The sequence below is a fragment of the Trachypithecus francoisi genome, unplaced genomic scaffold (assembly GCF_009764315.1).
Source record: "Trachypithecus francoisi isolate TF-2019V2 unplaced genomic scaffold, Tfra_2.0 Lachesis_group1, whole genome shotgun sequence".
Taxonomy (NCBI): domain Eukaryota; kingdom Metazoa; phylum Chordata; class Mammalia; order Primates; family Cercopithecidae; genus Trachypithecus; species Trachypithecus francoisi.
In genome coordinates this window covers 17,333,364-17,339,363 of record NW_022681454.1, presented here as the reverse complement: position 1 = coordinate 17,339,363, position 6,000 = coordinate 17,333,364, and positions in this window count along the sequence as shown.

Below are 6,000 nucleotides of genomic sequence, written 5' to 3'. Positions count from 1 at the left end.
CAATGAAATTATGACAGAAATCAAGAAATTATTTGAAACTAGTGAAAGCAAAGATAACACATACCAGAATTCTACAACACAGCTAAAGCAGTGTTGAGAGGAAAGTTTATAGTGCTACATGCCCACATCAAAGTTAGAAAGATCTCAGATTAACAACCTAATATCACACCTAGAGGAACTTGAAAAACAAGAGCAAACCAACCCCAAAGCTAGCAGAAGACAAGATGATAACCAAAATGAGACCTGAACTGAATGAAATTGAGATGTGAAAACCATACAAAAGATTAATAAAACAAAAGTTGGTTCATTGAGAGAATATGTAAGATCAATAGACCACTAGCTAGACTATTAAACAAAAAAAGAAAGATAAACACAATCAGAAATGACAAAGTGAACATTAACAATCACCCCACAGAGAAACAATAGACCACTAGCTGGACTATTAAAGAAAAAAAGAAAGATAAACACAATCAGAAATGACTAAGTGAACATTAACAATCACCCCACAGAGAAACAAAAAGCCTTAGAGACTATTATGAACACTTCCATGCACACAAACTAGAAAACCTAGAAGAAATGGATAAATTCCTGGAAACACACAACCTCCCAATATTAAATCAGGAAGAAATTGAAACCCTGAACAAACCAATAATGAGTGTCAACATTGAATCAGTAATAACAAAGAAAATCTACCACTCAGAAAAAGCCCTGGATCAGATAGACTCACAGTCAAATTCTACCACATGTATAAAGAGGAGCAGGTACCAAGCCTACTGAAACTATTCCAAAAAACTGAGGAGGAGAGATGTCTCTCTAACTCATCCTAAGAAACCAGCATCATTCTGATAGCAAAACTTGGCAAAGACAAAAGAAAAAAAATCAAAAAACTCCAGGCCAATATGCCCGATGAACATAGATGCAAAAATCTTCAACAAAATTCTAGCAAACCAAATCCAGCAGCACATCAAAAAGTTAATCCACCAAGATCAAGTACACTTTATTTCTGGGTTGCAAGATTGGTTCAACATACACAAATCAATAAATGTGATTCATCACACAAAAAGAACTAAAAACGAAAACCACATGATCATCTCAATAAATGCAGAAAAGGCTTTCAGTAAACTTCAACATACTTTCATGTAAAAAACCTCAACAAACTAAACACTGAAGGAACATACCTCAAAATAATAAGAGCCATCTATGACAAACTCACAGCCAACATCACACTGAATGGGCAAAAGCTAGAAGAATTCCCCGTTGAGAACCAGAACAAGGCAAGCATGCCCACTTTTACCACTTCTATTCAAAATAGTACTGAAAGTCCCAGTAAGAGCAATTAGGCAAAAGAAAGAAAGAAACGACATCTAAAAGAAAGAGGAAGTCAAACTACCTTGCTTTGTAGACAATATGATTTTATACCTAGATGACCCCACAGTCTCTGCCAAAAAGCTCCTGGATCTGATGAACAACTTAAGCAAGGTTTGAGAATACAAAATCAATGTACAAAAATTAGTAGAAATTCTATACACCAACAACATCCAAGCTTAGAGCTAAATCAAGAACACAATCCCATTCATCACAGCCACGCAAAAAATACCTAGGAAAACAGCTAACCAGGGAGGTAAAAGATCTCTACAACAAGAATTACAAAACACTGCTGAAGAAAATGAGAGATGACACAAACAAATGAAAAAACAGTCCATGCTCATGGATAGGAAGAATCAATATTGTTCAAATGGCTACATTACAAAAAGCAATTTACAGATTCAGTGCTATTCCTATCAAACTACCAATGATATTTTCACAGAATTAGAAAAAAACAACTCTAAAATTCATATGGAACCAAAAACAAGAAAGAACCTGAATAGCCAAAACAATCCTAAGCAAAAAGAACAAAGCCAGAGGCAACACGCTACCCTACTTCGAAGTATACTAAAAGGCTACAGTAATCAAAACAGCATGATACTGGCACACAGAAACAGACACATAGATCAACAGAACAGAATAGACAACCCAGAAATATGTCTGCACATTTACAACCATTTGGTCTTCAACAAAGCTGACAAAAAGAAGCAATGGGGAAAGGACTACCTATTTAATAAATGGTGATGGGATTACTGACTAGTCACATGAAAAAGATTGAAACTGGACCCCTTCCTTACACCATATACAAAAATCAACTCAAGAGGCACTAAACTCTTCAATGTAAAACCTAAAACTATAAAAAAAGAAAACCTAGAAAAAAGCCTAGGAAATACCATTTAGGACATAGGTCTTAGCAAAAAGTTCATGACAAAGACTCCAAAAGCAATCACAACAAAAACAAACATTGACAAGTGGGATCTAATTAAACCAAAGAGCTCCTGAACAGCAAAAGGAATTATCAGCAGAATAAACAGACAACCTACAGAATGGGAGAAAATTTTTGCAAACCATGCATCTGACAATAGTCTAATATCCAGAATCTATAAGAAACCTAAATAAATTAATAAGCAAGAAACAACTTCATTTAAAAGTGAGCAAAGAACACAAGCAGGCACTTCTCAAAAGAAGACATGCATGCAGCCAGCAAGCATATGAAAAAATGCTCAACATCACTAGTCATTAGAAAAATGCAAATCAAAACCACAATGAGATACCATCTCACACAAGTCAGAATCGTAACTATTAAAAAGTCAAAAACAACAGATGCTAGTGAGAATGCAGATAAAAGGGAATGCTTACACACTGTTGGTTGGAATGTAAATTAGTTCAGACACTGTGGAAAGCAGTTTGTAAATTTCTTGAAGAACTTAAAACAAACTGCCATTTGACCCAGCAATCTTATTACTGGGTACATACCCAAAGGAACGTAAATCTTTCTACCATAAAGACATATGCACTTGTATGTTCATTGCTGCACAATAACAAAAACATGGAACCAACCTAAATGTCCATCAACAGTGGACTAGATTTAGAAAATGTGGTACATACACACCATGAAATACTAAACAGCCTTTAAAAAGCACAAAATTATGTCCTTTGCAGCAACATGGATGCGGCTGGAGGCCATTATCCTAAGTGAATTAACACAGGAATGGAAAACCGAATACTGCATATTCTCACTTATAAGTGGGAGCTAAATATGGACACAAAGAAGGGAACAATAGACACTGGGGCCTACTTGATGGTGGAGAGTAGGAGGAGAGTGAGGATTGAAAAACTACCTATTTGGGAGGCCGAGACGGGCGGATCACGAGGTCAGGAGATCGAGACCATCCTGGCTAACACGGTGAAACCCCGTCTCTACTAAAAAATACAAAAAACTAGCCGGGCGAGGTAGCGGGCGCCTGTAGTCCCAGCTATTCGGGAGGCTGAGGCAGGAGAATGGCGTAAACCCCGGAGGCGGAGTTTGCAGTGAGCTGAGATCCGGCCACTGCACTCCAGCCCGGGTGACAGAGCGAGACTCCGTCTCAAAAAAAAAAAAAAGAAAAACTACCTATCAGGTACTATGCTTATTACCTGAGTGACAAAATAATCTGTACCCCAAACCTCTGTGACATGCAATTTACTAATAACAAACCTGCATATGTACCCCTTGAACCTGAAACAAAAATTGTAAGAAAAAAAAAAAATATGTGACAGAACTGAAAAAAAGAGTTGCTTCCACCTCTTTGTTATTTTAAATAATGCTGCAATGAACATGAGAATGTAGATCTCTCGCAACATACTGATTTTATATCTCTTAGACAGATACACAGAAGTGGGATTGCTGGATTATATGGTAATTTAATTTTTTGAGGAAACTTCATACTATTTTCCCTAATGTTTACACCATTTTGCAATCCCACCAACAGGCTACAGTGGTTTCAATGTCTCCACATCTTCATTAACACTTCATATTTTCTGTTTCTTTAGAGTGGTCAATTAGTGGATGTGAGGTGATATCTTACTGGGGTGTGGTTTGTTTTTTGTGGTGTGTGTGTGTGTGTGTTTCACAGACAGTTCTTGCTCTGTCACCAGGGTAGAGTGCAGTGGTGTGATCACAGCTCACTGCAGCCTTGACCTTCTGGGATCAAGTCATCCTCCTACCTCAGCCATCCAAGTAGCTGGAACCACAGGCATGCACCACCGCAACTGGCTAATTTCTTTAATTTTTTCGTAGAGACAGGGTCTCACTATGTTGCCTAGACTAATTACCATAGTTTTGATTTGCATTTCTCTGATGATTAGTGATGTTGAGCATCTTTTCATATGCTTATTGGCCATTTGTATATTATCTTGGGAGAAATATCCATTCAAGTCCTTTGTTCATTTTTAAATCAGATTGTATGTTTTGTTGTTGCTATTGAGTTGTAGAAGTTCTTATATATGCTGGACATTAACCCCTTATTACATATATGATTTGCAAATATTTCCCCCATTTTGTAGGTTGCTTCTTTACTCTGTTATCGTATCCTTTGATGCATAAAAGTTTTAAGTTCAATGTAATTCCATTTGTTTATTTTTGCTTTTGTTTCCTGTGCTTTTGGTGTCCTAGTCAAGAAATTACTGGCAAGTCCAATATTGTGAAACTACTCCTACATTTTCTTCTAGGAGTTTCATAGTTTTAGGGCTTACATTTGGGTTTTTATCCATTTTTTATTGAATTTTTGTAAATGGCATAAGATAAGGATTCAACATCATTCTTTTGCATGTAGGCGTCCAGTTTTTCCAGTATCACTTGTTGAAGAGACTGTGCTTTCCCCACTGAGTGCTCTCAGCACCCTCATTGAAGATTGTTTTAATCTTATACATGAGGGTTTATTTCTGGGCTCTCTATTCTGTTCCATTGGATTATTTGTCTTTATGCCACTACCACACTGTCTTTATTATTGTGGCTCTGCAATGTTTTGAAATCGCAAAGTGTGAGACCTTCAATTTCATCTTTTTTTCAAGATCGTTTTGGCTATTCAGGGTACATTGAAATTCCATACAAATTGTACGATGACTTTTACTATTTCTGCAAAAATGTGATTGCTGTATTGATTGGGATTGTATTGAATCTGTAGATTGCTTTGGGTAGTATCAACATCTTAGCAGTCTAAAGTCTCCCAATCCATGAACACAAGATGTCTTCCCACTTAATTGTGTCTACTTTCATTTCAAATTTCAGCAACATTTTGTCGTTTTCAGTGTAAAAGCCTTTCACTTTGATATAAAAATTTTAAAGTATATGTGCCACAAGTTCTGAAGATTATTTGAATAAAAATCAAAACTACAGCTAAAATTAATATAAAAGAGGACAACAACACTGAAAGAAGATCAGTCTTTGCATAACATAAGTAGTGGTATTTTACACTCATTTGTTCAAGAAACCTTTATTGGTCTCTTACTATAACCACATTTGCACAAAGCAGCAGGAATGCTGAGATTAACAAGACATGATGTTCACCTTCTGGAGAGAAAGGCAGGGAAGCCAACGATGTCCTTACAATGACAGAGCCTTCACCAAGGTGGGTTCAGAGTTCTGCGCCGTGCAGAATAAAGGGTACGAACTGGAGGGAATGGAGTAAAGAGAAGCTTCCAGGAAGGGAGGACACCAGTGTGGAGACTTCAAACATAGGCAAAAACAAGGCAAAAAAAAAGCACACTTCACGAGGACTGCTAGTAACTCTGCCTTGTTTTGAAAAAGTGAGAAGACTGTAAGTAGAATGAATTTATGAACTTTGTGCAAAAATCAGCGTCATGAATTCAGTCCAATGCAGAGTCTATATGTCTATATATAAATAGACTTTAACAATGGTAATAATTAAAATGCTTGTTAAACCTTTACTGTGTGTTAAGCACCATAGAAAGTATCTTATGTGCATTGCCTCATTTAACCCTCACCCCAATACGATGAGGTAAGTAATGTCATTAGTATCAATTTATAGAAGAGAAAACGAGGGCTTAAGGAGGTTAAGTAACTTGCTTAAGGTCATGCAGCTAATTAGTAGTAGAGCTAGGATTCAAACCATCATTTAACAGCAAAGGTGCAGC